The sequence below is a fragment of the Apteryx rowi genome, unplaced genomic scaffold, assembly GCF_003343035.1.
Source record: "Apteryx rowi isolate R43461 unplaced genomic scaffold, aptRow1 scaffold_44, whole genome shotgun sequence".
Lineage (NCBI taxonomy): Eukaryota > Metazoa > Chordata > Aves > Apterygiformes > Apterygidae > Apteryx > Apteryx rowi.
Genome location: NW_020450694.1, coordinates 1,692,527 through 1,700,973, shown reverse-complemented (window position 1 = coordinate 1,700,973; position 8,447 = coordinate 1,692,527). Strand labels below are relative to the sequence as shown.

Below are 8,447 nucleotides of genomic sequence, written 5' to 3'. Positions count from 1 at the left end.
TTAACGTTTGCATTTCCTCTGTTCTGACGATCAGACACATGGCTTTAACATGTTACTTTTCCCTCAGAAATTGTATTAGAGCTAATAGAAAGCATTAAGGCAGATACCAGCATGACATATTTTGTTCTGTGAGTGGTAGATAGTGTGTTGCAGCACCCTTCCAGGGTACATCTGTCAATAGTGCAACTTAATTCAGCTTGCAGTGAAGGAAAGCTGAACTAAGTTGAAAATTCTTGCATTGCCATGCTTTAAGTTTTTGTACATGGACATTTACCATAGCAAATCTGGGATTTGGAAACTTTTAGGCTATGGGAATGTGCATGTTTGCCTGAGCCCGTAAACTGTTCACTGTAGTCTGCAGGTCTCAAAATTATCAGTTCTCAAAATATTGCAGGTGTAGATCTCTCAGCAGAAAGGAATCAAACCGAGAATTCAGCCTGGATCTTTACCATGTGAGTATGGGCCTCACGTTCTGCATTTACTGGTATCCCAAGGTCCACTAAGCTAACACACTGCAGGCGTCACGGAGTGGCTGTGACTGCCCAACTGGCAAGCACAGTAGGCCAAAACTTCCAAAAGAGTCACTGTATTTCTGTATTCAGGGGGGGGAAAAAAAAGAGATGCTCTTCTTTTAACTTAATTTTAATGGAGACAAGAAAAAAAGAGTATCTGCAAGAGAGAAATTTATGCATCTCCCCTTCTACGAGCCAGATGCAATTCTCTCAGTAACTGAGTGCTATGCTTGGTGTGTAGGAACTTCTAAGTTAAAGCACCAAAAGCATCGTAGTTCTCTGCGCCAAACGGGGGGTTGTTTTGCCCCCTTGGTGCTATTGTTGTTGCTGTTCCTGTGCTTTCATTCAGGAGTAATTCCTCCTGTAAATACTAAAAAAATACTCCCTTTTTCCTTCTCTTCTCCCATTCCCTTCTCGTTCATAGGGACAAAGCTTCACCCTTTTAGGTTTTTTTCCCTAAGGAACTAGGAAGTTTTCTCTGTAAGGACATCTGAAATTCTTGTGAATTAACACGAATTCAGGAGCTATGCTTTTTAAGAGTTATGGCTAATACTGTGTCCAATACAGTGGTAAGAACGAGGAGCTGGCAACGCTAATTATTGCCCAAAGATTTGAGGAGGGATCAGCATGAAGTTTGGATACATTGACATAACTGTGATGGCATACCGCATAATACATGAGGAAAGATGAAGGCAAGGCTGATATATCCCATAACTATGAAAGCATATTCCTCTTTCTAATAACTTACAAACTTTCACCTTTTGCCCTCTACAAAATTAACCTCTCATCTCCTCCAGCCTGCTGACCGGGTGCATAGATATAGGATTTTAAGCTTCTCTATTGAAAAATGTCACTGCAAAGCTGTCCATCAGAGCTCCCGCTGCTTTCCGGAGAGTATTATTAATAAAATTCTCCATAACAGAAATGGGACCCTTTTAGAGCTCAGATAAGGTTTTTTCCCTGTTATCCAGCTGGGCTGTTTGGCTGTGGACAAATGCAGTGATGAATGACGGGTCAAGGATGGAGCAGGCTGATTTCTCTCCAAGCTTGACCTTGTCTCTGGTCTGACATCTGAAATGACAGGTGCATTAAACAGTTATTTATTTGGGGGAGCCGCAGTGCGTTGTCCCCTTTGCAAGGTAGCACCTAGTTTTGCCAGACTGCTGGAATAAAGGCTGCGTGAGATATCCCCTCCCTGGCTGCCGTTTCAYGTACTGCCAGCTTCATGGGAGCAGCTGCTGTGGAAACATGCAGACAAGTCCTGCACGTTCATCGGGGAGCGGGAGATGCTCTGTGAACCGAACGGCAAAAAAGGAGCAGGGTCCTAACACACCGAATATCCTGCATGTCTGCAAATCACCCACCTATGGAACAGCATTAACTAACTATGAAAATGCACCTGAGGGTTTCTGTGCTATTGAAGGCCTAATGTTCTGGATAAAATGCAGCACTGAGGATTAAGTGATTTCTGCTGTTCAAGTTCTTCTGGCATCAGGGCTCTCAGGAGACTTTCTCATGTGTGACTTCCAGATTCTTTGTAACTAGATGTGCTGCAGCCCGCTTCAGTCTTCCCTATAGCTGAAACTATAGGAACAGCTTTGATTTTTACCTTCATGTTGTGGGGCATGCTGGAGGAATGGTGGCCAAGCTGCATCTCGTGAGCAGCCACACTTCATTTTTGGGAAATCTTGCCGAATGGCAAGACGCTGCAGACTAAATCTCCGGAAAAAAGCATGCATAATCCATCATGCCTGTACTCTAATCTGTCTAACCTTCTGCTGCAATTATAAAAGCTTTTGGTATTTTCAAAACCAGACCTTTATTTAGAAAAACAACCTGGCCTATGGTGATGAAAAATAAGAATAAAATGACAATAATTATAAAATCCCAGCAAAAGGATGAGACAGATGAGGGTGGCGGGGAGAAAGATGAGGGCAGTAAATTTCTCACAATCCCTTACACTGTGAGAACAAGTGCCCCTCTCAATAGTAAGAAATGCTTGTGTGTGGCCAAGCGGAGATGCTATGTTCTCCTGAGAAGAGCATGTGGATTAATTTGTAGAGCAAGGTTCATGGAAGTGACTGTGTGCCATGATCTCTGCATCCTTTTGGAGTATTGGTAGAGATTAGATTAGCGAGCAACATGGGAGCACCCAAGATCTGTCACTGAGAAACATCATAACTCCGTTGGCCTCAGTCAAGTTAAAGCGATTGATATCAGCTCAAAATATAGCCTTCCTTTCTTTGCCATCTCATTCCCCCCAAAAAACTTTGAAACAACTGCAATAGCAATTGTAAAATATACAATAGCCTATTTGCATGGTGGGACTGTTGGAAGAGCTGGATGTCAGTGTGTATCCAGCTCACATTAACTTTAGTGTCAGACTGCAGCCGTATCTGAATGACTTCGCAAGTCCTTTCTATGACTGTCCAATTAAAATCGATATGTGCAGTAAATCTGCAGTATCTTTACAGTATCTTCATCTCTGTCTTACTTTCAGGGTTTTAGTGGTTGTCTGGTGTGTGGATGAAGCTTGCTTGAAGGCAGCATCTGCAAGGTCTTTTAGCAGAAAAAAATGAATGATCTGGTATAGTGAATGATTTTGTATAGTATCAAAGAAAAAGAGTATCAGTTGTTCGCTTCATATACGGTTCTGATTGCAAGTACGCTTTTACACTTGTTAAATTGTGTGATACTGAAAGCTGCAGCCAATGTTAGGAGGGCTTTGATTCACAGCTCCTTAATGTAGATATGATGAGACTGTAAATAGCAGAAAATCAAACCTGGATTTCTGATTCTGGAAGTGCTTTGCCCCAGACTCTCCTCGTTCTTCCAGTGTCACAGGGAAGCGCTGAGCGAGGTGGGAGCTGCTCAGATCTAGCGACACCTCTGTGTGCCTTGACTTGACTTAACYGGAGTGGCCTCAGGAGGCGAGAGTTCCCTTGCGGTTTGGAAAGGAAATTGGAGAAGTCTTGCTCCTGGTCCACTTCTCAAAGGTCTGTGATCCTTGCAGTTTCTGGTGATTTGGGGGAACGTGGTGTAAAGAACAGACCGGGGTTGCAGTCTCAGCCTAGCACAATAGACCTGGGTTACAGTCTCGTCCCAGCACAACAAAGAAGGGAACTGGGGCAGGGGGAAGGGAGGGCCATGGTATATTTTCACTATGGCCTGTTTAAACCATTACGAGCTCCCTCTCTTCCATCATGACTCGTGGTTTAAAACTACTGCCCTGGGGCATAAAAATCAACTCCTAACAACTTCCAGTGGGACCACTATTCCATCAGTGTTCCCATCAAATGTTGACTCCATGATTAATATTCACCCTCTTTCTTCGTTAATCATCAGTCTTCATTCATTTTTTTGTAACTTCCCGCTGACAGGGGTAGTGTTCGTCGAGCAGCTGGTAGGGAAAACGGAAAGAGCTGAACTGCTGTACACAAGCTGCGAAGGGAAAAAGCCACCTCGCTGCACTGCGTCAGCTCAAAACGATTCCTAAGGACGCTTTTTTTTCCTTTTTAATCCTAGTCCTAGAACCAATGGGGCTGCATTTTCAATAGTGAGATGGGACCTTAAAACAATACTTGATTACCGCTGCACAGTTTTACCTTGCCTGTCACTGGACCCAGTAATTTAGAGCAGGAACTACAATAATGAAGAACAAACTGTCAGAACTCAGCTCATCAAATTAAATCTCTAGATGCRCTTAAAGACGGTTTTGCAATTAACACTTGCACTGTAATTTGTGAATTGAAGGTCCTTTCCCAGCTTTGCTATACCCTTCCTGAATGACCTTGGGCAAAAGACTAAATCTCTTCCTTATTGCTCCACCTATAAATTGAGAATAATTACTGTTTTTTTCCTTTGTTTTGTCTCTCTAGGCAGCTGAAATTGTCCATCCTGCAGAGGAGCAATTCCATGACGTTTGTCTGAGATGCTGCATAAACACGTGAGTCCAGTAAGCATGAGGGTTAATATGCACTCCTCAAATAGATGGTGCGTGTGAATCTACTTTCTAGAAAGTGTTCCTGCAAATTCTGTGATCCCACTCAGCTCTAGCCACTTCATACAGTGATGTGGAGGCTGCATTCCCAGACTTAAGATTCATCCCTTGAGATGCTTTGTAATGTGTTTTGATTTGTTTGATAGAGATGCTGAATAAGATTCTGTCACTGTGTTCATAGTAATACATGCGATAAAGAAGCATCCAAAAGGGACGGATTTGAACTATAAAATCTAGATCTTGCTTTGGTTTATCTTGCTCAGATATATCATAAATTCTGCATGAATGAACATTTAGGACAACGGAGTGAATCGTGAGTCAACAAAGCCAAAATTCGCAGGACAGGTTGCAGGTGAGAGCTGCGTTATGCCTTTATTCTAGCGAGTTGATGGCACGTGTCTGAGCAGGTCCCTCGGTGTGGCTTTGCAGGAGGTGCGGCTAATAGCCAGGGGACATGAGCTGGTCAGGGACAGCCAACAGGACTTTCTTGGTAGTCTGGCTTCCCCTCCTTTTCCAGGGGAGGAGGACCTGCTTCGACCTCGGCTTTTTTCTATTACTTCCCTTTATTTCACTTTTCTGCCTCTTTCCCATGCGCAGCATGCATTTCGTACTGGTATGGTGAACAGGCTCGGGTGCTGCACTGGAGGACCATGCCTTATTAGAGCAGGTTTCCATTTTACTTCAGACAGGCATGGATAGCCCTTGGTTTGGGTAATGCATTTGCTTAACGTCCACACTTGAAAAATACTGGCCCCCCATGGCTGCAGTGCTTACTGAGGGGCAGTGACAGCAGACGTCTGTGTGTCCCCAAATGTGGCAGCATCTAGTACAACTTTTCAGGGGGCAGAAAAAAAGAAGTTTGTTTCCATAGCTGCAGAGAACCGTATTGCCTTGACTGCAGGGCTTGTGCTCGTGTGCCTGTTTTCTGCCAATTTTTTAAGGTAAGTCTTTATCATAAAAGATAAAGATTATGAGAAATAAAGACCTGTTCTAGTGTAAAATACATCTTTTGCAGCACTGATGAATGAAGAAACTATTGACTGTGGCACAGAGCTGGTGTCATTTGAGTGATAGATTTAGGCAGGATAAAAAAATAGCAGAATGATAGGTGGTTGCAGTGCAGGGTCGGATAAGGGGTCCTGTAACTTCTGCTACTTCAGTCAAAGTGCAACAAACTTTGAGGTTTTGTAGAAATTTCAAATTATTAAATTTTTCAGCTGCAATAAAAACATTCACATTTCAATGAGCCAAAATTTTGCTAGTATTGCCATTAAATTTTTTTTTTACTTCTGCTGGGAAGAACTCTACACACCAGCAAAAGTCACTATTGTAAGTGTTTAAAAAACATTTTCTTTTCACTTTCCCAATATTTTCACAAGACAGTTATGCAGGTATTGTTTCATATTTGTCTTCTGTTCTTTTCCAATCTGTTCTTTCACCGGTATCTTTTCAAAACCTCTTCAACTTTTTGAAACTTCTTTTGGCATAAAAAGAAATGGGGCAGTAAAAAAATTTGAAACATTTGGATATCATTCTGCATGGGGGAAAAAAGGCAATACCCCGGACAGCACGCACTTCACTGTATTTGATGAAGTGAAAGAAAACGGATGAAACACATTCAGTATTCAGAAAAAGAATTTTAAAAATTAGTGTCAAAAACTTTACATTATTAATTGAAAGTATTGAAAAGGAAGTAATCTAAGGTCCCTTATTTTATTTGTGTAAATATGGGCTTTGTATCTTCTATATTTTTTTATTCCTACTTCTTTAACCAATTACAGCTTAAATATCAGTATCAGAAGATCTTCCTCTGACATCCTCCCCTGTCCTGTCAGTTTTAGATCTTGATAGTTCCTGTTTTCAAATCCAAGACAGGCAAGTTATCTGATATCAAAGAGAGATTAGTCTCTTACTGTTTTTTATTTATTGATTCAGAAGTCAGGGTAAAACAATATACTGTTGATGTAATCACATGCACAGACTGATTACACACCTGCTAGGTATCTAATTTATATATTCGTTTCTTACTTAATTAGTGCAAACAGCTGCTGAAGTCTGCTAGGAATGTGCAAGTGGCTGTATGTACATATTTTTATTTTCTGCGAACACTTGGACCCGTATTTTGAAACCATTTTCCACAAAGTAGATGGCTAAGGGGCTAGAGGCACATTAGCGCTAATGCTGATCAGCAGATCTCTAGCTTTTATGTAGGAGAAGCAAGTTTAGCCCCTTTGTTTCAGAAGGAGGAAAAAAACCCACGAGGAAACACAGGGACTTTTCTAATCCCAGCAGGCGAGCGGGAGGGGAGCGGAGCGATGCCCTGGTGCCCTGCGGGGCGTGCGGAGAGGCAGCCGGGTGCCCGTCGCAGGAATTAGCCTGCGGTAACGGGAGCACCACAAGGAGGGTTGGGATGGAGCTGTGGGGCCGCGCGTGCTCTGGCTTTCTCAGCYGGGGCGACGTATACTCCTTCCTTTCTGTGACACACCGCAGGGCAAGCTATGGACCATCTTTCCGAAAATCCTCCAGAAGGGAAACCCCTATTAGACTGTTAGACAACCAGAAATTAGGCTATCAGACCATGGGCTCTTGTTAGGTTTGGCCAACCTCAGAAGCAGACCACCCACTGATCACAGCGTCCCAGGCCACTTTCAGTGCTGCCCACTCCCTATTGCAAGAATTGGTGATCACCAGCAATCTTTTGGAGGTTGGGAATAGAGAAGGCTCCCACCTGTAGATAAACACTGGCTAATTAGGAAACCTGGACAATCCAGAATCAAAGTCCTCATTATTCGCTGAGTGTTGCTTTTCATTCTTTAAGCAAGGTTTTGACTTAGAACAATCTTCTTTTTCTCTTCTTTCCCACCACTTTCCACCAAAACAATTGAAAGCTGCTTCCTAAATCTGTATCCTTCTTCATTCAGGGAAATGACTTCTGTTCTAGCACATCTCCAGCTCACCATATGATCTTCATGAAACCCTTTCTCTTGCCCAGGAGAGTGGGACCTTTCTGCCCGCTGCTGCACGTCTCACGGACTTGGACGTGGCAGCTGACATCCAGCCACCCTCCTGCTGGCCGGGCACATGGGGAGCCTGCGATGCAGGATGTGGTGGGCACCAGGCAGCCCTGCAGGAACCATGGACATGAGTCTCTCCAGAGAAGACGTCTCAACGGTGGGCACAGCTTTTTGGCTGACAGGGCTTTTCGGTCCCCCTGGCACCCTGGGCATTCCTAAGGAGGTAGGGCACTGGCTAAAGGGTTACTAGGGAGGAAACATGCTTGAGTCAATAAAGATAAAGGAATTAGTAATGATTTTTGTTGGGTGTATATTTTTGGAGCACTGGGCTGTTCCCCACCAGGCTTCTTAAGGAGGGTGAAAAAAAACCCCTGTAAATATTTCCTTATCACCAAGAACTGTGAATACAGAAAACAACACATCAGTGCTCATCAGGCAAGGGCAAGACCTTTGTGTCAATGTTCATTAATGGAACAAAAGTGCTGCCGTATCCTCCCCGGGGCTGTAAAATCCCCATTGTGCTAATGCAGGAAGGGCTGCTGCCCGAGGGGTCTGGGCGGTCCTAATGGGAAACCTGGAGCAGTGTAAATAGAGCCAGCCCATTCCTTCCTCCTCTCCAATCACGCTTTTTCAGAAAACCCAAATACTGTCTAAATATACTGTCTAAATGCCATAGTGGAGGCAGTCCGGTTGATCACCCAGCACTTCTTACGCTGCTCCTTGCATGCACGTGGGGCAGCAGGAAGAGGGGAGGTGGCCCCACCGCAGGCACGGATCGCAGGGTTTGCAGCGGCGGTGCTTTTGGTGGCAGAGCCGAGGAATGCAGAGACGCCAAAGGGCAGCAATCCCACCTAGCCGCCTTCGCAACCGCAGGCCCGAGCAAGCCGGGGTACGAGCCAGCAGCACTTCAACTGCATGGAT

At 44.1% G+C, this 8,447-nt stretch overlaps 1 long non-coding RNA gene across 1 annotated transcript; it reads left to right on the top strand.

Moving 5' to 3' along the window:
- Positions 1-396: 396 nt before the first annotated feature.
- On the top strand, positions 397-7,782 carry LOC112971391. The gene is made up of 5 exons (XR_003255332.1): positions 397-452; positions 3,349-3,508; positions 4,391-4,458; positions 4,776-4,864; positions 7,505-7,782. It is a non-coding gene; the product is annotated as an uncharacterized LOC112971391 (long non-coding RNA).
- Positions 7,783-8,447: the final 665 nt, after the last annotated feature.